General features: G+C 48.5%; 1 protein-coding gene across 10 annotated transcripts in view; it reads left to right on the forward strand.

Moving 5' to 3' along the window:
- Window positions 1–27,022, forward strand: part of MTMR2 (myotubularin related protein 2) — a 1,647,725-nt gene that overhangs the window by 534,993 nt on the left and 1,085,710 nt on the right. The window lies entirely within an intron of this gene.

Consider the following 27,022-nt stretch of genomic DNA (forward strand, 5'->3'; position numbering starts at 1 on the left):
AAAGGGGAATGGTCCGACAGAGTGCGCCCTAGGTATATTGCCTCCCCAAAATGCTGACAGTGCTCTTTCCCGTTATAATGTAGTCCAACCGGGAATACGAACCATGCGCCCCCGAATAATAGGAATAAGCCCTTTCCTCACCATGCTTCTCCCTCCACACCTCTACCAAGTCAAGGTCCCTCATTATCCCATGGAGCGACCCTGCCATATGCTTCTTGGGTCCCCCTCTATTCCCCAGACCATCCAACCGCTCATCCAGGTGACAATTAAAATCCCTGCCCCATATTATCAAATCCCCCCCTCTACGCCCCCATCATGCGCAGCACTGAGGGGAAATATTCCTTATCTGTGTTCGGTGCATATGAATTAACAAAACCGATCGCCTTGCCCTCCCAGAAACATTGCACAAGCACCGTTCTACCACCCTCATCCTTTGACACCGCCTCCACCCTCAGGGGCGTCCCCCTTGCCACCCAGATAAGTAACCCTCTAGCCTGGGATGAATATGTCGTACCCATTACTTGCCCCCCCACATTTTCCCCAACTTCCCCAGCATCTCTGCACCTGCATGTGTCTCTTGTAGCAGGGCCACTTGAATTCCCTGTCTTTTCAGAAACTCCCCCACTCTCCGCCTCTACTGATAGTTCCCCAATCCCCGGACATTCCATGTCCCAATTATCAAGCCTCCTAACCTACCCGTCTAAACTGTTGATGATATTGTTCACGTTATCCCCTCCAATCTCCCAGAAACCCAACTATCCGCCCTCAGGGTAACCCTTATCTTCCCTGCCCACCATATGTCTGCTGTGATCAGTCTTACTTCTATGTCCCGTTCCCAGTTCCCCTTCTTGCGCCCACCCCCAACTTGGTGCTTCCTTCCCCAGACCCTTCCCACCCAACCCCCCATCCCCTCCTCCCCTTCCCCTCTTCTCACCCTGCCCCCTATCTTCCTCCATCTCCCCTCCAACTTAACTTAACTTCCAGAACTAGCCCCACTCCCCTGAATGCCAATCCACCCCACCCTCCCTCCCAATAACTGTAGACCCATTGACTCACTCGGCCCTTCAATTTACTCCTCTCACAGGGCCAGCGGCCAATAATGTTGCTTGAGCTAGGGGGCTCCATAACCTCCCCCGTGTCACCCCTCCCGACTCTTACCCCTCCAGATCACCACCTGCTCACTCCAAAACCGCCCGCCCTTGTGGTGAACATTCCCTCTCCTCCCGCACCCCACTTTATCCCCATTCTTCCGAGTCTGGTCCTGCCGCCTCTTTATGCCCCCCAGCCGGAGGATCCATCCTATGTTATCTCGTATCTAACCAGTCCCAGAACTCTTTCGGAGATGTGAAAAACCAAGACTCCCCCCCCCGCCAACACCTTGAGCTTTGCCGGAAAGAACATCATGTACTTTAAATTAAGTTCCCGCAGATGACTCCTGATAGCTTTGTAAGATCTTCTTTGACGATGTACCTCCAACGTGAAATCGGGAAAAATTCTCAGCTTTGCATTACCAGTCGAATATTGGCCCACTCTGCTGGCATCCTGCAAGATTGCGTCCTGATCCCGGAAATTCATAATTTTGGCCACAATCACCCTTGGAGCGGCTCCCGGTGGGGGGGGGGGCTCCCACGGACCCTATGAGCCCTCTCCACAGTGAAAAGGTTGGACAAGCCTTTGATCCCCAGCACTTTTAGGACCAAATTTTCACAAATAATTCCGCACTAGGGCCCTCTTCTCGTTCCGGAAGCCCAACCAAGCGGATGGTGACACGCCTAGAGCGCCCCTCCGCATATTCCGCCCTAGTTTCCAGTACTCGAGTTGCCCCCACAAGGCCTGCCACCTGATTTTTGAGCTTTTGGACCTCGTCCTCCACTGTGCTGACCCTCTGCTCCACTTCAGTTACTCTCTCTCACACCTTCCGAAGGTCCGGCCTCACCAGGGAGACATCCACCCCCACCTCTTTGATACTTTCTTGAAGAGTGCTCCTGGATACCTGTATCGCTTCCATCAGCGAGTCCAAAGTCACTATACCACCTTCCCCCCCCTGCAGATGCCTCCCCCACCTGCCGATCCAGTCCGGCCTGTCCCTGTGGCCTATCCTTTGCAGCAGCATATTTATCTATTCGTTGCTGGTTTTTTCCCATAGTGTCCTCAGTACCTGCCACTTCGTGTCCTGCCAGCGTCCCAGCGGCCAATACTGCTTAGCGTCCGCCGATGCCGCCAAAAATGACTCTGCCAGGCCTCCCCCGCATTCCAAATTCACTCTCCTCCACCTGGATCCAGATCACCAAAACCACTACTCCTGGGGGGACCTCCAGCCCCAGTTCTTAAAGAGGATGTTGCCTAAATCAACAACAGAGGATCCCCTCTGCAGGCTCCCACACCTTCACTGCAGTGCTTGGGAGACAGCCGCCGCCCCCTCCCACCGTGTCCTCCACAGGCGCGGCTCCCCCACAACGAGCAACCTTGCCGCCGGATAAATCCACTTGCCTGCAGCCCTCAAGATGCAGCGTATATGTTGCTGCTGTCCCGGCCGCACACCGTAGCTCCTTCCCCGTTCCGAAGAAGCCGCTCCCTGTTTTCCTGCGCTGCCGCCTCCGCCACTGTCCCGCAGCGTCTCACTCCTCCTCCCAGGGGACAGATGCCTCCTCTGCTGCGGAAGGAGAAGCCTCCCCGGCCTCCACTCCTCGCTGTCAGCCCGCTCCTTGTCTCTGACCGGGGGGGAGGGGAGGGGAGTAGCCTCACCTCTCAGCCCTTCGCCGCCGCTGTGACTCGGCGTATCTCGGCTCTATTCACCGCCGGAGCCAAGCCTGCTCTCCCACTGCTATTACGGGCATGCAGCATTGTTCCGCCCCTCACACACGCTGGGCAAGCCGCTCTCATCCTCCTCAGCGCGCTGCTGGGGCCCTCTTGCAAGTCTCTTCCCGCCACACCGCCGGGTCGTCGGCAGATCGTGGGACCTCTTCTCCTCCACACTCAGCCTCCAAAATTAAGCCGCCAGCTCTCCAGCAGATACGGACGTGTCCCCACACTTGAATTTCAAAACCTGGGGACTTTTTCACTCAGGATAACAGCAGGATTCCTATAGTGGCACAGGAGCTCTGGAGGGTTACGTGCACATAATTCGGCAGTTAGCCACACCCCCTAGTTCAAAACTTGGTTCTACTTCTGAGAATTTCAATAGAGAGCACATCCGTCAACGGACATACATGTTTCCCCCACCAGTCTCTTGAAAATAACATTTTCTGGAGTTCAGGCAAATCCTGATTGTTCCACAGCGAGGCTTTCAGAGTGATGATACTCGCCCATCCCACCGCCCGTGTGGCAGCTTCAAAGACGCAAATAGTTTGCCAAGTTGCCATGGGCAACCTCGTCTTTGCAATACTGCCTTGTAGTGTTTGGAGGGTGGTCGGTCGGTGTCAGCCATTCGTGTTCGATTCTGACATGTAGGTATGAAGGGCCGCTGCATAGCCATTCATTAGCTTCACCCAATTGGCAAGTCCAGTAGTATTTCTTAAGATCAGGAAGGCCTATTCCAACCTCCCACACTGAGGAGTAGAAGTTATGCAGTGTGATCCTAGGTTGCAATTTGCGCTGCAGAAGGCTTCTTAGGGCCTGTTCGATTTTATGAAATTCCTGTGGCAGGGTTGTTGGGGATGGTTTTCTCAATCAACTGGATTAGTGGGTGTCTGTTCTCCTTTCCCTCATTGCTGTTGGTTCCTCGTATGGTATTGGAGCTGATGAGATAACTGGTAGAATAATCCTAGTTGCTCCTTAGTGAGCCAGGCAGATCTAGTATACAGATATCTTGGAACTGTCAGTGTCAGATTATGTTCGACATCTACTCTCATCAGATGGGTAGTGATTCTGCACCACACCTCAGCCCCCCCCCACCTTCCCGGGTGCATGGCTCCTGAGGTGTTAAAATTCTGTGAAGCATGGAGGGGGCAGCGGCGCTCAAGAGCCGGCTACCAGGATGGCAACTGGCATCTGAGCTCTGCCGTCGGCATGGCAGAGGGGGAGGCCCATGCACACTTTGATCAGGCTGTGAAGCCTGTAATTTGCTGTGAGGGGTCATGAGGCATTAGCGACCCTATATCTCTTTGGCGGGCACAGGCGGTGGAGGTGCCTCAGAAATACGGCTGTTTTCCCATCTAGCCCTGCTTTCCCTCTCCGTCGGAGTGCGCGCCTCGGATTGAGGGATAAGCAGTGCAACGCTGGCAGCCTGACGGCACTGTGAGCGAGCTTGGAGACCCAACAGCGCTGAGGAGGAGGTCCCGGCGAGGAGAGCCTCAAAGTATTCAAAAGTGTCACAGTATGAGGCGAGCCAGAGGGTATATTCTGAGAAACGTATGCTGAGATACGCTGCGAGGCACCGGGATCGAGCATGGGTCACTGCTGTGCTGGGACCTGAACACCTGGTCTCCTTAGGAGGCCGGGCCTGGCTCTGTGCGGCGGTTAATGGACTTGTCCTCCTTACGGACAGGAATAGGTGGGTGAAGCTGGCTGAAGAGAGGCTCTGGCAACCACTGGAGTATCCTGCCTTGCAAGCAGAGGTGTGGCACAGAACTGCAAGGGCAGTGGTGAGAGGTGTGAAAAGGGCAAGATACAACAGCAATTTAAAGCGGATGCACAAAAGTATGCAATTGGGGAAGATTTGATGGGCTTAGAGGCCGGAGCCCGTATGGATGCCCCCCGGGGCAGCTGCAAGTGCATCAGAGACTGAGTATGGAAACTTTGGGAAGCGGCCCCCTTGCTGATCCACTCGGTGGGCTGTTCCGGTGGCTGTGTTCATCGAATCTTCTACACGTCAGTTTTTTGCTGTTTGAAACAACTGGGATTTGTTTAGAACTGGAAACCCCAGGAGCTCCTCTTTGAGAGCATAACAAAGCGGCAAAAAGAGGAGTGAAATTGGTAGGCGTGTGGTGAGTTGAGACCCTGTAATGGTTAGTCTGCATCCTGTGGGACACCACTCGGGCACCACATTGTCTCAGGCTGCGAGTGGAGGTGAGGCCTTAAGGAGTTACTGAAACACAATTGTGCCGAGGGTTGCTGCTGTTGAATGGCAAAGGGAGGCAAGAAGCTGGGCCACCTGCAGTTTACCCAAAAGGAGGGTCTGGCGCCACATAGGGGCACGTCGACCTCACCCAGAATGGCCAGGAGAGAAGCTGTGACAATCTCTGACCCGCATAAAGCTCTGGCAGAGCACGTGCCGGACCCCTCCTCAGAGCTGAGTCTGGTGCTATCTGAAATGAAGACTGGATTTGCTGCTCAACACCAAATTAGACCGTATGGAGTACAAAATGGACCAAATGCAGGAGAGAATAGAAAAGGAAAGTGGCCGTTTTAGAGAGACGGAGCACAGGGTTGGCGTGCTTTAGGATACAAGTGGCAAGGTCACAGCTGCGATTCAGGTTTACAGAAAGAGGTCAAGGAAATTCGAGATACAAATAAAGATTTGCAGGCACAATCCAGATGTAACAATGTTGGGGTTACAGGGATCCCGGAATCAATATCATCACGCAACATGGAGCAGTTTATTGAAACCTTCTTAAAAGAGGTGCTTCAAGGGCCAGAGCCGTCTCCCCAGTTTATAGTGGGAAAAGCACATAGAATTTCGGGACATATCCCACGCCTGGTCATTGCAAGACTTTTAAATGACGGAGACAGAGACATCATCCTGCAAAGAGCACAGGAATGAGGTGATATACAGTATGAGGGGGCGAGAGTATCTTTTTTTCAAGATTTTACGCAAACAGTACAAAGAGCACGTTTGTCCCTTTTGGTAGTGAAGAAACTCCTATGGGATAAACAAATACAGTATGCAATGTTGAGAGTCGTGCACAACAGACCTTATTCTTTACAGACCCTGCTGAGGTTGCTGCCTTTGTGGAGTACCTGCCTAAGCATTGAGGGTATTGGTTATTCAAGGGTGGTTGATCAATATATGGTATTCCCCCATTGGGTCTTCGAGATGGGCTGGGTTTGTCTCGCCCAGGTGAATTGGAAATACTTGACCCCACAGCGGAGAGCTATATCATAATGTACCAAATAAGGACATTCGCTTGATATCCTTTTGCAAAGGGCCTTCTCCTTCCAGAAGGGGGAGCTGATGTGGGTGGATTGTAAGTAGTTGCTCTGTCCGGCGCCCCCGGGTATGCGCCCCATTTCAAAATATTTAATGGCGTTGCTGGGGGAGGGTTGGTGGTTGTCAATGCCTGTTGGGGTTTGGCAGTGGTGGACGTCCGCAGTTGAGGCAGACTTGATAAGAGAATGGATGGGAGTTATGGAGGTGGGAGGGAGGGGGGGGACAAGAGAGGGGAAGTTATTAAGGTTCTTTGAAAAAAGGTTCATGTGTCCGGCATTGTAAACGTTGAGTGCATCAAAGGGTTATGCCAAAGTGGGTCATTTTCGATTGAAAGCGGTTCTGTCAGCAGGCCAAATGGCAAAGGGTGTAGGCTCTGATAGCTGTACCCTCCTTAGCTAGAACGTCAGGGGCCTGCCTCAATGCTTATCAAAAAATGCACAAAGTTGTGGCTTACAGCAAGCAACATGGTCCTAAAATATTGTTCCTCCAGGAAACGCACCTGCTGGGCAGTCTGAATGTGGGACTCACAAAATCTTGGGGGGGGGCACCAGATATTACAGTTCCTTTTCCTCTTACTCATGAGGGGTGTCAATAATTATTCATAAATCCTTGGGGTTTAGGCTCTTGGAGCAAGACTGTGATCCTGAGGGGAGGTATGTTATTATTTATGGGTAGCTTGCTGGGTGTCCGATCACATTGGTGAATGTGTATGGGCCGATTGTGGAAGACCCTGATTTTATTCAATCTTGTGGGTACAGTGCATGAACTATGTGCATGCGCACTTATTTGTGGCCGGGGACCTGAATGCGGCACTGCAGGCCATACTGGATAGATCCACAGCGGGGATGTGACCAGACTCCTCAGTCGCTAAGGCTATTCAAGGGAGGGATGTTTGAGCAGGACCTGGTTGATGTCTGGAGGGCTTTACATCCGGATGAGAGTAGTTACTCATTTTATTCCTCCATGCACGAAACAGGTTTGCACATCGACTATATTTTAGCTAGGCCAGGGCTGATTCGAGGCAGTATCTTAAACAATGCTACCGCAGACACTGTTGGATAACTTCCCTTTCCCTTTGGTAGGGCAGTTCCGATTGGCTGGCCTAACAATAGTACAACCACGCTGGTGGTTCAAGGGTCAAGCCTTGCTAGACGTGGTTTATTGTAGTGAAGTACAAGAAATTATTACGTTATATTTTATGACCAATGCAAAGACCGCTTGGGAGGTGTTTAAAGTCACCCTGAGGTGTTGCTGCATTTCAGTCAAGGATGGTGTATTGAAAAGCATCCGAGATAGATTGGATGGGTTAGAACGCACCCTTGTAAATATGAAAAGTGGCAGTGGTGTGGCCGGCTGCTCTGATTCCCTTGCGGACACCCAGGAGCTTTTGAGTAAATTTGATTAGGGAGCTGACAGAGAGGTGCGGTTCTTGGCCAAACCACAATTGGCCCGTAGATACGGGTAAGAGGGCAGGCTGGGCGGGTACATAGCGAGAACGTCGAATAGTGCCAGAGGTCAGACTGCTATACCGGCAATACGTTGCTCAGACGTGTCTTTGATGATGGACCCTGAGAGCATCCAAGTGGAATTTCGCAGCTTCTATGAGAATGTGTATGCCACAAGGGCTAGGGGGCACCCATACAATTTACGTAGGTTTGTGAGTGATGCCACCCTAAAACCGCTCGGAGACCTGACTGTCAAGGCTCTGAGTGCCGAAATGACCACAGAAAATATCCTTAAAAAAATTGGAGATCACCTGTCTGGGAAGACACTGGGATCAGATGGGATCACTTCAGAATTATTTAAGGAATTCGGGCCTGGGATTGCAAAATACTTGCTGGAAGTGTGGGATGAAGGCTTTGAGACAGGGCTTTTGCCCTCTATGATGCAGGAAGGAATAATCACTTTGATATTGAAACCACATAAAGATCCTATGGACTGAGCATCATACAAACCGATCCCCCTCATTAATGTAGATACAAAAATCTTCTCTAAAATCTTGGCGGATAGGTTGCTGCCGTTCCTCCCTTCAGTAATACACAGAGAGCAGGCTGGTTATCCTGGGGAGGAGTATGGCCCTTAATTTAAGAAGGATCTTTGGAGTGTTGGCACAGGTAGACCCTTCAGTCCAGGCAATAGTAGCATTTTTAGACATGGAAAAAGCTTTTAACTCGGTGGCATGGGATTACCTATTTGCAGTGCTCGAAAAGATTGGGGCCCCTCCTTACTTTATGTCTTGTGTCAAGATTCTGTATTCATCGGTGACGGCAAGAATTGGGCCATTTGGAAGACACTCTGAGGCGTTTGATCTGGGGTGAGGGACGGGCCAGGGGTGTCCGCTATCCCCAATTTTATTTGCCATAGCGATAGAGCCTTTGACATTGAGATGATGCCATGTGCACCGGGGGTTGGCACTTTTGATCTTACTTTACGCGGATGATATTATTTGGTATTTTAGAAACCCCAGTAATAATCTGACCCACCTCTCTCCGGAGATTGAAGCGTTCAGCGATGTATCTGGGCTGAGACTGAATTGGTTTAAGTCACTCTTTTTCCTGCTAAACAAGAGTTTGAAGCAGCTGGCGGTGGTGGATGGATTCAGATTGCAACAGGAGTCTGCAAAATATTTGGGTATATGGATGGGCAGATCTAGGTCGCAGCTCTTTCAGGATAACTATGGCGTCTATATGGAGGAGCTCAGAGGCCGAATTGACTGCTGGGGATCGCTTCAGATTTGCATACTTGGGAAGGTAGCGATCAATAAAATGATTATCCTGCCCAAACGGCTGTACATTTTTCTTAATATCCCAATATGACAGGGGTCACAATTCTTTGCTTAGTTGAAGTCGTTGGTGATTAAGTTGGTGTGGAGCCCGAAATTTCCCAGAATAAGGTGGCAGTATCTCCTCAGACCCTGGGGAAAGGGTGCAGTTGGCCTGCCAGACTTCGAATTGTACTACTTGACGGCGCAGGTATCTTTTGTCTCCTACTGGATGCCGACTTATGGGCAAATCCTGCATGTCAAATTGGAAAGGAGTGCAGCATTCCCATACTCTTCACAAAGCTCCCTACTCTTGTTTAAGATAAACGATAGAACGTCCTTTGATCCAGCAGCGTGTTCAGTACATGCATGGGAAGGGCTATGTCGCAGGTTGCAGGTCTCCCTTCCGTACACTCCAGAACTCGATGTCTGGGACATTCAGACCCTGGCCCCAACATGTGACAAAAAAATAAGTGAGCATTGGTTGAGGTATGGTGTGCAGATTCTGACGGACTTCTATTCATGGGGATCTTTTGTTAAGCGAGAGCAGGTTAAGGACAAACCTGGGGATACATTTGAGTTGGTATTCCAGTTTCACAGGCTCAGGGAGGCATTCGAGGTGTGGTCACCATTATTCCCGGCAGAGCCTTCAACGTCCCACAGTTGACATTCTTAGCAATCTCGGCAAACTGCAAACGAATAGTAGCTACGATCTATGACATGGTCTTGAATAACATCCCAGGGGAAGAAATGACTAGTAGATCAAAATGGGAAAAGTATATTGGTGAGGAGTTGGCCTGGGGGGTGCTAGGTGGAAATCTATGTGTGTGTAGTCTAAGAAAGTGGCAATTAACTCTAGTTCTAAACTGATCCAAATATAAAATCCTCCTCCAAGCATACCTAACTTCAGTGGTCCAGGCAAAGTTTCATAGTAATTTTGATGGAAGATGTCTCAGGTGCAGAAGTGGTAAGTGCCGATTTCATACATGTGCTGTGGAGATGTCTGCATTTAGTGACCTTTTGGACACAGGTAGCGGAAACGACGCAGGACATGGTCAACTGCAGGGTCGCGTTAAATATTCCAAGTTGTATGTTTGGGTTGGTACCGGGAATCTCGAAGAGTGGGAAGAAACTATCAATCTGTATGATACTGGCGAATCGTTGTATATAATGCTTTGGTCGAGCCCCACAGCTCCAACTTTGTCCAAATGGTTAAGAGAGTTGGCTTGGTGCTGCGATATGGAGCAGGAGAACGGCAGAACAATACCTTTGGGCTACCGACCCCAGATATCTGGGGCCCTGTGCCGGCTGTGCTTTCCTCAAGGGATGATGTGGCATGAAGTGGGAGGATCACGATGGGGGTACAGTGTTTGGGGATGCATATCAGACCGCTAGGGTGGCCCCGGCATAGCAAGGGAAGCGTTTGTTTGTGTGGGAGGGTACAGGAGTGCCTTTACTTATTGTTATACGCCGATACTGATATGTAATGTAGGGACGTAACCCTTTATGTTAACATGGCAGTGCACCAGATTTCTGTTGTTCTAAACATGAACCTACTTAAAGTATAACGTTTTTTAAAAAAACAAAAAAAGAATTTCGTCAGGCATGCTTGTCCCAGAAATGCATGGTTGTCTTAGCAAAACTAGAAAGCAGGTTTCACTAAAACTGGTAACATCAGGAGGTGGAAAACATTCAGCAAAGTGTCAGAAACATCAGCCACCTGCCTTCCCCACAAGTTCCTACTTTACCTCCTCCACTTGTCGTCGATGTCTGGTCTCCAGCATGCATCCATCTGGGTTCAGCTGGCAACTCTCTCCTAATACTAATACAGGAAACAACATGATTAACACTTCCTATACAATAATTAATTGATGAAGGAATTCATGAGATGCTTGCTACATAAGTTTCTATATTTTAAGCCGCCAGCCACAGCATGGCTCTGACAACTTTGATGTCTTCCAGATTTGAGCCAATGCATGCAGCAGACCTAAGATACAATATGTTTCTGGAAGACACTGATCTTTGCAGCCTTCCTGTACACTCATCGGTATGTAGGGTCACTGAACTATAGGACTTTTCAACTAAAGAAAATGTAATCAAATTTCACTTCAGCAAGGTTATGTTAATATGCTACCTGAGTTATCCCAGAGGTGGTTTTGGAGTATCGTCTAAGGGCCTCATCATGAGTTGGGCGGTATCCTGCTGGTAATTGTGTCAGGATGCCGCCCAACACAATTAGTGTTACTGCAACTCGGTCCAGCGCAATTTGCGCCGGATCCTGAGTTACAGTGGTGCTGTTAGTCCCCATTTGTTGTGAGTTGGGGGTTTTCGGCGCTATTACCGTCCACAGTAATTGCGCCGGTAGTAATAGCGCTGAAATTGGGTGAAAAATGATAGATTTACCTCCAGCTTAGAGCTTGAGGTAAATTTCGAGCTTTCCACCCAAACTTGGGATTGGGCAAAGCAGTAATACAGCAGTAATAGCGTTACAGCCGCATTTCCGCCCAACCCCTGATGAGGCCCTAAGTCAGGAAATAAATGTGCCGGTGTTCTTTAAAATGTCATCCTCGATTCCAAGATGGCTTCCGGAGTGGAAACACTGTAAGGAGAGGTGCTCTCCTCCTCTGCCGGCTCCGAAAACTGCAATAAAAGCCTGACCCCTCACCCCCCACCCCCGGGCATCAACAGGCACTTACAGGGAGCATGAGCAAAGGGTCCCACCAACCAAATAAACGCTGCAGAAGTCCAACTGCACAACGCCAGACACGGCACACACATCCGCCAAAAACATTAGAAGGGGGAGAGACAGCCGAAATAGCCATTGCGCCTATACTATGAGCCACAGGAACGGGACGGATTCTGTCAGCTCACAAACTGCAGCAGAGGCACCCAGGCCGTATGGATCTATCAGCAGAGAGCCGCAGGGGAAACGCACCTCGGGCAGCAATGGGCAACGGAGAGAAGACCGCCTGAGGACCCGGAGGCCGAGTAGAGCGCAGATCAATCTCCCACGAGTGGACCAGCTTGGAGAGGCACGGGCTGCCATAGGAAGGGCCCGGGCAGGGAAGCAAGCAACCACATGGAGAACCATTTCTCCCACAAGAAAGTATCAGGCAAGTCTCACAAGTTTCCCGGTCAGCAAAACGGGACACGCCGATTAGCCTCAAGCATGGGAGAAAAGAAAAGTGCCTCGTCTTAGACAAGGATTGTTGCCTTTACCACGAAGATTCCTCCCGCTCTGCAGTGTGCTGGACGTATTTGTGCAATTAACGTTACAGGAGGCGGTGTTGTGCTGATGTAAACACAGTTCTGTCAGTGTTTAACAGGTCAGTCTTCTATGATGCTGGAGTTGGCGCTCAGCAAGAAACTAAGAACAGTATTTACATTGCCTTCTGCTAAAGCTGCAGCTAACTGGATTGCTTTTGCAAGCCTCAATGTAATCTTCTCATTCAGTCTCTCTTCACTGGCACGTTCCCACCTTGGGATTGCTGTTCTCCCAGGCTTTTACCACGAAGATTCCTCCTGCTCGGCAGAGCGTGTGCACGTAATTGTGCAAAAAGGTACCAACAGTCTCCCCTCGAGAGAACCCGCCAACTTAAAATGTCCACTTCCTTGGCACACTAGAGGTAGCAACGGGGAGAGCGATGGCGCCCTCCTCCTCTCCAGAGCAGTAGCGGGGGACCGATCAATTCTAGCCACCGCCAGACGAACGAACAATCTTAACTTCAACGGATCCACCATACAACTATAGCAAGACCTTTCTCAGACCACGCTCACAAAGAGAAGAATGTTGCACCTGATAGTGCAGGACCTATCGAAACGAGGCATAAAATACAAATGGACCTTCCCTTTCGGCCTCATGTTCGACTTTGAGAGCAGGCAAAGGAGAATCACCTCAATAGAGGAAGGAGCCAATATCCTGGGCATAGAAGTTGACCCAGCCTCCAGCGAGAATCATAGCCCATTAAAGGTCCAACCAAAAAGAAAGGAGTGAGAATGGACTACCCAAGTGTTAAAGAGGAAAGCGTGGACGAAAAGGGGCCCAAATGGTCCAAATCATACACCAGGGACGACTCCACCGGAATACGAATCCCCAGAAAGGGGCCCGCTACATATAAGCAAATTGGGGGAACCAGCTTGGAGCAAAGAACCACTCGGGGAGGGGAAACACAAAGCAATGCTGTGGGGGAGGAAATGAAGGGGGGGGACTCTTGGTATCGACACATGGGTCGTGGAAAAACCTGCAAGGGGGAGCACTGGGTGAGGGAGCGGTCTCAACCCCCCCCCCAAAGAGGAGAATCGGGAGGGGCTAGAGGCCGGTTGAGCCATCCCAGCGAGGGGGAGGGGGGAAAGGGGGAATCAGGCCCTGAACTAACCAAGCGCACCCATAACACAAAGCAAGCAACTAAAAAACCTGCGGTCAATGCCTAAAGAAAAGACACAAAAAATCATATCTCTGAACATTAAAAGCCTAAACTCGCCAATAAAAAGAAAAAAACTAGAACACCTTCTGTGAAGGGCGAACCCAGACCTAGTCACCCTACAGGAAACCCACATACAAGGGAAAGACAAGCATAGGATAAGACTGTGAGGATATAAATAAAATATCATATCATATAATCAAATCCAACAATCAAACAGCCAGGTGAAGAAAGGGGGACCCCTAATCGCAGTGAAAAACAATCTAGACCTTAGGATGATAGATGTTAGCAAAGATAATAAAGGGAGGTTTATCGCAGTTCTCCTACAGGGGATAGGCAAAACAATTACATTGGCCTCCATCTACGCCCCCAATATGGACAGGACCGATTAATTCATTCATCATTACAAAAACTAGAGTGGTTTGCTAAGGGGAAAATCATTTTCACAGACGACTTTAATTTAGCATGAGACCCAGAAAGGGACAGGAGCGCTAGTATATCTTATTCCCACAATAAACCCTCGAAAGAACTGCAGGAAAAAAATGAGTCTGTCATTGGTAGACAGCTGGAGGGAAAAGATAGGATAGACCAGGCGCTATACCTTCTACTCCCATGTTCACAGATCAGCATTGAGAATAGATTACATCTGGGCATCTAGATCCTTATTAGGACTAGTGGTGGACGTAGAGGTGGGTACGATAACTCTGACCACGCCCCTATAAATCATCATACACCTCAGGCTCTGGACATGGAATTACCCGGCACCCATCTTTAAAGATGAGACCCTGAAAGGGGAAAAGGGGAATTAGAAGAGGGGATAGAAAACTTCTTCCAAACCAACGAGAGTCAGGAGGTAAGCCCACTTATGATATGGGATGCTTTCAAGGCCACCATTCGGGGGAAAATAATAGCGATAAAGGCCCGGAGGTACAGAGAATGCAGAATCCTAGAGGAGGACCTAGAGGCCAAACTGAAGGTAATTATGCGTAAGATAACATTGGTCGCTACAGGGGATAAAAGAAGGGAGTACAGGGCAATCGGAGGTCAACTGGAAATCATACAAACAAGTAAAGCAGAACGCTCCCTAGTACACCTTAGACAGAAATATTACATAAAAGCAAACAAAGCTGTCAGGCTCCTAGCAAGGAAGAGGAGAAATATAGGACCATCCTAAATATCAGGACAAATGGGGAGGATGGGGGGAGGGTTAGGGGAGAGGAGTGAGGTCAGAACAACTATCCATTAAGAGGGAATTCATGAAATACTATGGGAACCTGTACAAAACAGACGATTCAGAAAAACAGAGCCAGCTAGATTACCTGGAAAACCTTAGCTTACCTAAAATATCTGCCCAAGAAAGGGCAGACCAAGTGAAAGAAATCACTAAGGAGGAAGTCTGCAGAGTCATCGCCTCACTCCCAGCTAATAAAGCTCCGGGTCCAGACGGCTTAATGTCAGACGTTTATAAAACATACAAGGAAGGCTGCACTGTTCGAAACTTTCGCGCTATATCGCCCTCAATGGAGGAGGCAAAAGTCATATTGCTGCCCAAACCAGGGAAGGACCCGACGCCATGCAGCTCATATAGGCCGATGCCGCTCATCAACACAGATGCTGAGATCTTCAGTCAAACCCTTGCAAACCACCTAAAACTCCTCCCCAAACTTATAGATCCCAACCAGTCAGGCTTTAGTTGAGGCAGGCAGATGCACAATAACACAGGGAGAATCGCCCACATCGTAGAAAAAGTCTATAAATCATGCACACCGACCCTAATGGTTGCACTGGATGTGGAAAAGGCCTTTGACAGGGTTGAGTGCCAATTACTATACCTCACCACGTGTTAAATGGGGTTCGGAAAAGCCTTCATGTCCAAAATGGCTGCTAACTCCAAAAACCCTTCCTTACGCCAGTTAATCAGTTACGCCTTACGCCAGTTAATCAATGGACCTAGTGGCAGTAACGAGAGGAACAAAACAGGGCTTCCCACTATCCCCACTCTTATATGCCATCGACCTAGAACCACTCTTGAGTACAATATGTGCCACAAAGGAAATGGAGGGAGTCCCTTTAGGGGGCAGGGAGCACAAGGAGGCAACTTTTGCAGCCGACATGCTGGTAACAATAACAAGCCCAGGGGATTCCTTGCATGCATTAGATAAGGCACTGGCCCAATTCGGAGAAGTTGCTGGTCTAAAGATAAACAGAAACACATCTGAGATACTGAACCTGACTACACCTCCGGAAAGGGAGAGGGAGCTGAAATCTAGCCTTCCATACTCATGGGCCCCCAACAGCATAAAATACCTGGGCATTTATATCATGAAATCCATAGACCAACTATTTGCAGCCAACTACCCCGTCCTATTGGCGTCCATCAAAAATATGCTTCATAATTTGGGTCCTCTGACCATCTCCTGGATGGGCAGAATCAATGTTCTGATAATGGTCCTACTACTGAAAATGCTATATGTGTTCATCGCCCTTCCCACAAAAGTCCCCATGTCGTACTTCCGAGCAATTCGGAAACACACAAGGGCCTTCATCTTGGACAGCAAGAAACCAAGAATCTCAAGTAAGGTGATGCTGGTACCCAGGAACGGGGGGGAAGGGGGAACCGGACTTCAAAACTTATTACCACGCAGCACAGATTAAAGTTATAAGGGACTGGTCAAGGGACGACCGTGAGAAAAAGGGGAGAGAAATGGATAGGGCAGTGGGGACACACCTAGAGGATGTCCTGTGAATACCCAGCCCAGGGAAGATGGACCCCATGACATGTATTGTAGCAATATTGAATCCCTGGTAGGGGCAACATTGGACGAGTTGTTAAAGCGATCCAAACTCAGCACATTCCCATCACCCCTCACTCCGATATTTAGGAACCCACAATTTACGCCAGGGTTGTCCTGGAGCAGATTTGACAACTGGCAGGAAGGGGGATGCCACAAGATAAGAGATGTTCGAGGGAGGGGAGATAAAAACCTCCCCCAATGCAAACAGGACTTTGGAGTAGGAGAAGGAGAAAGATTCCACAACACCCAATTGAGACATTGGTCCCAAGACCCCAAAGTAAAAGAGGCAGCAACAAGAGATCTAACCCCAGTCACCACTAATTCAGGGGATACGCACCTAGTGGGGGGGGCTGATCAAAGAAGGGGAGGACTCAGGGGAGAGATGCTTCATGGCTAGCTGGGAAAGGGAAACTGCACAGCCAATAAGCATGTAACAATGAGCAGGTCTATGGGCAAACATCCCCAAATTGACTCAGTCTATACAGATACAGGAAATCTGGACAAAAATGAGGATGTACCAATGGCACCTCACCCCTGTTAGAATGTCTAAAATCTACCCAACATCATCTAAGCTTTGCTGGAGGGGTTGTGGGGGAGAAAGGAACTGGAGCCATGTATAGTGGCAATGGCCAAAAAGTCCTACCAATCTGGGATCTGATTCCTGAAGCAGTAAAAGAAATACTAGGCTTGGAGGAGAAGGTAAACCTCGGCTTATTCATAACGGGCCTGGGTGGCGATCTGGAAAACTTTCCCACAAAATCTCAACACAAAGTCTACGTGGTCCTGGTTATGGCCAGGGTCCTGCTAGTAACGTGCAAATGGAAATCAAAGGAAGTGCCTACGGAACATGCATGGGTGGGGAAGATATGGAACTTAGTAGCCATGGAAAGGGTAAAATATCCTCTCCGGGCAGACCACCAAAATGTCCCAATGTACAGGGACTTAGTGGTTCAATTCCTTATGAAATACTCCAGGAATGCTTGGTGCCCAAGGAGAATGAAATTAGTGGGAGTCATCTGAAAAATAACGGGGCACAGATTTGTCAACAAAACAACCGATAGGGGAGGAAGGCAGGAGCTATCAAAGATGCAGAAAGACGGAGGATTGCCTAAAGACTTACGATAAGAGTAGCGGGGGCTAAACGGCTCACTAAGGGAGCAAAGGGGAAGGACGTGGATAACATGAGGAAGCGAAACTGAACTATAAAGACCTGGGACGGGGAAGGAGGAGTTGGGGGAATGAATGGGAAGTTCTGTTAAATCTTGGTTTTGCTCATATAACTTGTTTGAACAAAATGCCAATAAAAAACTTAAATGGAAAAATGTCATCCTCAGGTGCTGAGATGTGCCTACATGACCTTGATGCCACAATACTGTTAACTAAATTAATAGAAAGAACACGAAAGATGGCAGGAACACATCCCAACTTTTTGTGGAGCATGGGATAGCAAGTGTTAAGAAGGATTTTCTTTTGGTTGCTTTCCTCCTTTAGACTTCTGTAGGACACCCTTTATTTTTGCTCCCGGCTGGACATTTTAGAGGGTTAGTAAAGCCCTCTGCTTTACTTCCCTTGCTGTTTTGCTTATTCCAAGCAAAGTCCCCTACGAAGAAGAACAGCCCAAAGATGACCTGAGGATGACCCCTGCAGCTGACCTGCATCCACTCCAGTGAAGTCCTGCTCCTGATCTCAATAAAACCCTTGTTGGTGCTTCGCCCCTAAACTGGTGGGAACAACCTGTCTCGACCCCTGCTTGAGGATCTGTGTCTTCTGATCCTTTGGAAGTGTTCCTGGGCCAACCCATGGTTTGGCCAGTTCTCCCCTGGGCTACCTCATTGCAGCTGTTGCCTTTCTGAGTGCATCCTTGGAACTTGGAGGATCTTCAACTTGTACTTCAAGATCCTGATCCTGCATTTTCAGCCTTCTTGCATAAATGGAAGCTGTGCAGGACCTGCTCCTTTCTTTGTCCGTGGAAAATCACTTGTTGCCGCCTAACCGTGTTGACTCTCATTGCAGTCTGTCTTCTTCGCATCCTTGAGGTGTCCTGAGGTTGTCTCCACTGCAGAATTCATGCTTTCTTCACTTGGGTGTTCAGCTGGAAAGTGCCTGGAACTGAGACCCAAGTACTGCGACCGGCTGAAACTAAATCCCGGTTTTGAAAATTACTTCTGCACCCAGAAACCCTAGGTCTTCATCAACCGGACCAAGCAGAGAAAGATTGTGTTCCCAAATTAATCCAGAACCTCAGCAGTGATCTCTGGAGAATCGGAGTTAGGAGGGTAATGTGATGAATCTAGTAAGCTCACCACTATTTGCCCTGGGAGAGTCTCTCCCCATATTGCCAGGGAAGGGCAGCCGCTACCTGATCCCAGCCCTGGGGGTGGCTGCTTGAGGGTGGAACATGTGGGCGGAGAGACAATCCTAATGGGAGTAAAGTGGGCTCCCTAGAAGGAATGTGGTATTCCTGCCAGTTAAAGGACTTTAAACCACTATCCTAAGAACAATCCCTCCCCTAATATACTTCTAAATTGTACCCCTCTTACCATTCCTCTAAAATGTACTGGGACGAGGGACGAATAAGTAACCTCAATGAAGATCATTTTCTCAGTACTTTGATGAGGGAGAGGAATGGAGGAATTATGATAGCTTCTAATGGGAACCGCTGTCAGCAGTCTAGTCTATTTCCAACAACTGAGACGAGCAGCAGCGATGATCACTCCAAATGAGAACCACGATCAGTGGTCTAGTCTTTCCCCAAATCCCATTGGCCAAAGCCAATATAAAAGCAAGGAAAGACTCAGAAAGTGTGAGAGCCCTCCCTGAGTAAACTATGTGGAAGGAGTGAAGCCAGTCCAGAGAAGTCAGTAGAGGGAAGGACGGGACCGCTACTTCGAAGCAGTGGAATCCCTGACAGAGGCAAGGAGAGACTGGCCCAGAAGAAGGAGCTACCCAGCTGACCAGAAGAGCTGGGGCTCACAGTCTGCCAAACCTACATTGGCCCCAGGAAAGACTGGTCCAGCAGAGGGAGAGAGAGCCAGCCTGCTGAGAAAGAAAGCTGGGGCTCACAGTCTACTGAGTTCTCCAGGCTGGCAGGAGAGCTAATTCTCTTACTCAGTTGGGGTGGGTGCCTGCTAGAGTCTATGGAGAGAGGGAGATAGCCACCGAGCTGAGGAGGAAAGCTGGGGCTCCCAGTCTGAGTTCACCAGACTGGCAGGAGAGTTTGTTTCCTTATCCTGCCAGGGTGAGGCCCATCAGAGTCTACGGAGAAAAGGAGAGTGAGAAGTAGCAGGAATGGACAGAGCTGCACATGCGCGTCTGCCTGCCAGTCGGTAACGCAGCTGAGCACCACACTGGGGGAAGAAGTGCTGCAGCAGAAACAGAGAGGCCAACTCAACCTCACCAAAGCAAAGAGGAGGTGCCAGCGGTTTACTGTGAGCAAGGGAAACGCTGCAGGAATCGCACGTCGAGGAGAGTGGCACAATGGCAAGACCGTGCTCAGTTGGGCGGCCACCGAACCAATTCTACGAAGCAGATGGAGAAGAGGTGACTCCAAAGGCAACCAGTAAGCCCAGGAGAAGTGGACGGGTTATCGGGTGGCCAGTTCACTGATGCCGTTACTTAAAAGTAGAACGAAAGGAAACAAATATACAGAAAGGGAAACTCGTAACTGGTGAGAAACGCAAACTACATGAAGGCGAAGACAAAGCCTGTGAGCGGCCAAGGGAAGAAAATATCCTGTTTGGCCTTGTGAACATTTGCGAAGAAAAGTGATGGTGTTGGGAATGTTAGTGACCCCAGCCTGTCAAATAGTAGACAGTAGTCGTTTCCCCCTGATACTACAAAGTGTTGAATGTATTTGATATAAAAGTCCTGGCAGGATACCAGGTAACGACAAAGGTGTTTGTTGTATAAACTGTGAAATGGAAAAGCCATTTATGAATTATGATGATATGGCTCAAGGGAAAATCATGTTTTGGGAACCTTGAGGTATGGTTGTGACGTATTAACAGAACAAGCTAAAGGAGGGGACGTGGCCTGGCTGGTAGCTAATGGCAGACTAACTCTCTGGCTCTGCACCCCTGTGACGCATTAACACCTTGCTGCTGCCTTCTAAGCCACAGTCAGTAGCCACAACAGACAGAATACCGTGCTGGAAGATACCGTTCATGCAAATCTGGCTCCGCTAGGCCTGCAGAATTTGCTATAACTTTGTTTTTCATCCTGACTCGATCTGCAGCCGAGCCCGCCAGGGAAAAACAAAATGGCAGCTCCCATTCAGAACAGTGATGGGAGCGTAGCGCCGTGGGCTTCTGTGTGAAGAGAGTAGCTGACAGCCCAGAGGGACGCCACAGTAAGAGAGTAGCGCCTGGCTACTGAAGGGGTTCCAGCCCCTAAAAGTGTCATGGAGGTGAGTGCTCAGGAGCAGATGGATGTGCCAACCGGTTCTGTAGCAACACAGCAGGCACTCTCGATATATTGGGCCCGCAAAGTACAAGCACTGTGTAACAAGGCTATAACAAGGCGCCTCCTTTCCACCTCCCTCGTCCTGGATGGCGGTGTTGACCGGACACTGCAGCGTGAAGTCAGTCCTCATCGTTAGCCCGGGTGTCAGGCAGAATATACAACGTGGCAGCCCAGGATACTAGTGAAGCGGGCAAATCCTGCAACCAGCCTTTTGATGATGTGAGTGTGATGGCTACTGAGGCTTAGTACACCAGTGGCCCGACTGGCAGGATTGCTGACTGTGAGTGTCCTGGAATGGCCTGGCATTTGTAGGGGCTTGAATGAGGCTTCTCTTGATAATTTGCGACCTGGGAAAGCAGCAACAGTCTAACTGGCAAATGTGTAGACTGGGGTCCCTGTGACCGCCCCCGCCCTGACCATCAGTCTGAATATATCCCAGGGGGAGTGTGCCTGACTTCCCAGGTACAGTGGTGAGATCCAGCTAACAAAGTGAGGCTTCCAGCAGAAGCTTATACTGGTGTTTGGACCCCCTATAGAGTGTGTTGCACTACTGCCCATCTGACAGGGATAGACCCTGTTGTGAGTTATCTGGTGGGAGCCTAGAGCATGGCATGTGCAACTCCGGAGTTGTCTGGTGCGATCGCTTCTGCAGGATTGGTTAGGGATCTGCATAATCGGTACGCTTCCACCCAGTCCCACCTAGGCAGTGCTCTGTACGTTTCCTGCTGGATGTGCTCATCTATGGGCAGGATGAAGTCAGGAAAAGTTAAGGAAAAACAGGGGCTTCCATCAGAGACATGCTCAAACATCGGAAGCCAGCATCGGATCTATCGCCGGCATTAGAGGAGGAAGGCAGTTTGCCTGTTTCATGTGCCTGTTTCAGTCCCTACAAACGGAGATGGCGACAACGGCAAAAATGTGAAAAGCTCCTTTCAAGAACTAACTAGTACTGTGCAGCAGAATTAGTCTAAACTTGATGACTTGGAATTTGCCTTCTGAAAACAAACACACTTGCATGACCAGCTCAAACAAAGAGTGGCGGCACTTGAATCCTACCGGCATATAGCGGAAGAAAAACAGGAGGATGCCGAAAATCAGTGTTCCGGGAGATACTTGGGGACAAGGCAGTGGATCTCACATTAGACCGCACGCATAGGTTGTTCTTCAATTTCCAGATGAGGCAAAACCTTCTGCAAGATGTCATGGTGCATGTTCATTTCTTTAAAATGAAAGACCTCCTCTTTCAGAAGGTCAGGGTGACAGGGATCCTACTATTCCAGGGATCAACCCAGCAGCTGTTCCAGGATCTTTCCCAAGGCACGATCCAGTGACGCAGACTGATGAGTCCACTGACCAACTAGCTCTTGGAGAAGGGGGTCCGATAAAGTGGGGTTACCCATTCCGAATCATGTTCCAGATGGACAGGACCCAGCAACAGTTTACATCTCTTTGTGCGGCGGTGGAGACCCTAAAGATTCCTGAAGTGGATATACACTTGCCAGATGTGAGTGCCTCTGAGACCTCAGCAGCTCAATGGTGTCGATCAAAGTTGAGGAAGAGTAGACGTCGAGCGCATAGGAGGCCCTCTATGGACAAAAGGGAGAGGAGTAGGGATACTGAGGCTCCTGATTGAACAGCGAGGTTGGTGAACCAAGTCAGTTTTGGCTCTCTCAGGAGCCCCATGGTGAACTTGGGTTTTTAAACGCTTTGAGACTACGATGTTAAGTGGCTGGGTGCTAGTGAATACAATCGTAGAGTCTGCAGCGAGCTGTTTAATTTGCAATAATTCATACTCATAGGGGCAGTAGGAGTACATGCCCTTTTTCAGACAGGTTGCTTGATGTTTACCCCATACAGGGATATTCTGTTTTTTGTTTCCTTTTTCCTTTTTGATGTTACATTATACATCCTATATCGTTATGGGGGCGCTATACGGCTGAGAATTGGAATGTTGAGTGATATCCCCCTGAAGGAGGAGGGTATTGGGGGGGCTATAATGTTGTGTGGCTTTTTGTCTATGGGAAGGACCCGGAGTGGCAAGCTCGACTTCCTGCTGTGATTGGGAATTACCTATACCACTACTATGTTTGATATAAGATTTGTTTCTATAAATGCCCAGGGGCTAAACTCCCAGAGAAAGAGGAAAAGTGTACTCTTCAAATGAATTGACCTCAAAGCAGATATTGTCCTGCTTCGAGAGACCCATCTTTTGCAACGATGTGAGATGAGGATGAGATCACGCTGGTTTCCGCATCAGTATTTTGCCTCCTCGTTGACCAAGAAAGCGGGAGTGGCTATCTTGGTAGTTAAGACTTTACATTTTGAGCACGGGAGGGTGGTAAGAGAAACAACCCAGGGCAGATTTATAGGGGTCATTTTGCATATAGCAGAATTGATCTCACAGTGGTATCTGTGTATGGTCCCAATCAACATCAAGATCAGTTCTATACCCCTTTGTTTCCACAAATTGCACAATTCCAACGGGGTGAGCTGGTAATACGCATGGATTTTAACCTGGTGCTAAATGACAGCCTGGATAGGTCTGGTTCAGAGACTTCAACTGAGATGGCAAGAGCAGTCCCTCTCAAACATGCCATAGCCGACATGAATCTGATTGATGCGTGGCAGAGACTTCATCCCCAGCATTGGGGCTATTCTCATTTCTTGCACGTACATCGTACTTGCTCAAGGATTGATGTTTTTTTGGTGTCTCATTCCTTTTTTAGCGAGGATCTCATCAGCCACTATAGAGGTAGCACTGCTATTGGGCCAATCCCCCATTACAATACACTCGGACGGTTATGGTCTAGGAGGGTGTAAGTACATGGGATGGAGATTCAATGATTCGCTATTAGCGAAATCCGGCCATATGCTCTGACATTATGGAAAGAATAACACAGTATTTCCAGGAGAATCTCACGGGGGAGGTGTCCATTTCACAGGTATGCGAGGCTCTGAAACCCACTTTAAGAGGGAAACTGATTAGTATAGCCTCAGCCCAGAAAAAGATATTGTCTGCTCAGAGAGTCGGAGGGTAGCCAAATGGGAATCCCAATACAAGCGAGATGGGGCTAGAGAAACATACAGGCAACTTCAAGTAGCCAGGACTGAGTTGAAGACATTGTGGGCAGACGGTATTTCACATAAATTACTTCTGACAAAGCACTTATACTTTAGTACATCCAATAAAGCATCTCGGATACTAGCCTATAAACTCCAAGCACAACAGATTAGTACTGTTATAGGGGCTCTATATGATAGTGGAGGATTGTTGCATACTGCTGAATCAGAGAAAATACGTATTCTATCCCAATATTATTCCGAGCTGTTTGTGGCAGACTCGTATGCTGGCCCACTACAAGAGACGTTTTTCCGAGATGCCCAGCTTCCTCAAGTCACAGTGGATCAGAGGCACTCTCTAGATGCAACCACAACAACAGAGGAAGTTGCCATTCGTTCTCTCCCGGGCAATAAAACACCAGGGCCTGATGGCTTTGCAGCAGCTTTTTATAAAAGAAATTCTCAGCAATTCCTTCCAACTGCATGGCAGACTTGTTTAATTCTTTTGGCGAGACTGGATCGATTACACCTTCTATGGGGGCGTCGACCCTGACTCTATGCTCGCTAAACCGGATAAAGAACCCACCTTATGCTCATCTTTTCGGCCGATCGCAGGCCTTAATTACGATTCTCAGATTTACTCAAAAGTGTTAGCCACAAGACTAGCTGTAGTTCTACCAGAGTTGGTAACAGCTGACCAAACAGGTTTTATACCAGGACACCAGGCATATGACAATGTTCGGCGTATGATTGATATTTCGATCTGGGCGCAGAAATATAAACAGGCCATGGCTTTGCTTTCGATTGAGGCTGAGAAAACATTTGACCACGTTGATTGGTCCTATTTATCTAAGGTCTTGGAAGGGTGTGGACTGGGCCAGTGGTTCCTCAGGTTACTAGCCAACTTTGTGTTACCATCTACGAGGATTAAAGTGAATGGGATTCTTTCTGATCCGGTACACCTTTGCAGAGGTACCCGTCAGGCGTGTCCGCTGTCCCCATTATTGTTTGCCCTGACTATGGAACTCTTGGCCTGTATTGTGCGCCTATCTGAGAATATTAGGGGGCTAGATATAGCGGGTCGTCAGCATGAATTAGCGCTGTACGCAGACAACCTCCTCTTCTACATGCAAGATTCCAGTACTACGTTAGCACATGTGGAACGATTCTGGATGGTTTTGGGCTTTGAAATTAGCTTAACGAAATCAGCGATACTTAATATCTCAGAGCCACAAGGTAGCCTTCCCTTTTTCATGGGTTTTGTGGACCTTGAAATATCTAGGGGTGTTCTTGACAGCAAGATAGGCTGATCTTTATACAGCCAATATTATAGCGCTTTTTGCTAAGGCCAAGCATGACTTAGCACAGTGGAGGTATTCGGAAATCTCTTGGCTGTGAGGATAACTGCTATTACAATGACCCTGTTACCACGCTTACTGTATGTGTTCCAGGGATTACCGATTTGGGTTCCGAGAATGGGCTTGAAGGAATTGCAATCACAGGTGTTCAGGTTTATATTGTCCCGGAAGATGCAAAGAGTAGCTAGACATACAGGTGTAGGGGTCTAGCGGTGCCAGATATTGAAAGCTCTCTATATACAGCCTAACTGGCGCTGGTTCGGCAGAGTCAAAAGGCAGCACAGATGCAGGAAATTAAACATCGGGTGAACATCGAACAGAGCGTCTTGGGAACTCCCTTACACAGAGCGTGTTTGATTTCTCTGAAGGTCCGTAAGGGAGGTGAACAGGGTCTCTTAACTTCCAGAGCCACATTAGAATACTGGGACAAAGCTGTGTGCAGATATGCTGTGGCTACGTTTCCCTCACCTAGGACAGGTCTCTGGGATAATAGGGGGACTCCCACCAGTGATTGACAGGGGTCATTTTATTCTTTGGAAAGAGCGGGGGGGGGGTTAAACACTTTGGGCCAGATGTACAGGTAATATCATCCTCTCACGTTTGAAAATTGCAAGTAGGCCTGTATGGTAGGGGAAAGAGACAGGTTTGAGTATTTACAACTCCGCCATTGGACAACTCAACCACAAGTGGCACCCATGGGGAAACGCGAGACTACTATTTTTGAAAATTTGTTTGCAGGTGTTAAATGGATCCAGGTTTAAATCCCCACATACCTATAAGTCCAGGTGGGAGGAAGATGTGAGGAGACCTATAGATCTCACTTGGTACATTTGGACAAGAGCTAATAGGAATTCTTAAGCTGTTCACCATAGAGAAAATAGTTTTAAGCTATTGTGCTGTTGGTACCTCGCCCCTGAACGGATACATAAAATCACCCTGGCGCTTTCCCCTTGTTGCTGGAGGTGCAATGCACCCTCTGGATCCTTTTTTCATATGTGGTGGGAATGCCCTCAAATTAAAGTATTTTGGCGGTCAGTGGTCTCTCAAATTAGAGAAATATGTGGGTTTGAGTTGGAAATGGAGCCCTTGGTTATACTCCTGGGTAAATGAGGATACTCAGGGATATAACAAGTTGAATGCCAGAAGCTGTAGACTGATTACCTTTTTCCTGGTAGCGGCACGTTTAGTAATTGCGCAACAGTGGAAATCACAAAGTCTGCCGGGTATAAAGGAATGGTGGGCCTGAGTGTGGTATGTGGCTGCTATGTCCAACATTGATGGGGCAATAAGGGGAGAAATGTTGCAATCTAATAGATTGGGCCCCATTGATTACATTCGTAAGGGATTCTGATAACCCCAGCATTCACCATAGGCCACACGAGATGTCCTCCTTTTCACGACTGTAATAAGCTGTTTTACCTGAGTCCCCGCATGTTCTATAGACTGCAAGCCACACCCCACTTTGTACTCATGGAAAATGACTGTGGATGTACTTTACATATTTCTTTTCATTTTTTTTGGAGTTTGCTTTTAGATATGATTTGCTTAAAGTGTTTGAAAACGTGATGGTTATGTACTCCTACTGTACCAGCGAGATGCTAGCGTCAGTTGTGATCTTATTAATAAGAGAAAGTTGCAGAGCTCGGACTCAGACATGTAATGACTTCAAAGTTATTGTATTGGGTACATTGTTGTATATGATTTAATACACTTTAAATTGCAAAAAAATAAGGTAAAGGAAAAAAATAACATTGTGAACTGTGAACAAAAGTTTATGAAAAGAAGAACAGGCCCCTGGGGAGAAAGGTGCCTTTGAAACTAGAAGTAAAGAGAATCCCCTGTAGCACAAAAATAGGTGTTAAACCAGGCATAACACTTTTACACTTGGGTTTAACACGTCCTATTGCACTATGGGGAGCAACAACAGCACTCCTGGCCAACACTCCAGACATTTGCAAAACTACAACGCGTGAGAGTCCTTGTCAATGTTCTGCGGGCGTTATTACCTAACTAAAGATGCAAGTAGGTGCTGAGGTGGATCAAGCTGTAGTAAAAAAAATCACCTAAAGCGAGCCCTA

This window comes from Ambystoma mexicanum, chromosome 7q (genome assembly GCF_040938575.1).
Source record: "Ambystoma mexicanum isolate Mex_15411 chromosome 7q, UKY_AmexF1_1, whole genome shotgun sequence".
In the NCBI taxonomy this organism is placed as follows: domain Eukaryota; kingdom Metazoa; phylum Chordata; class Amphibia; order Caudata; family Ambystomatidae; genus Ambystoma; species Ambystoma mexicanum.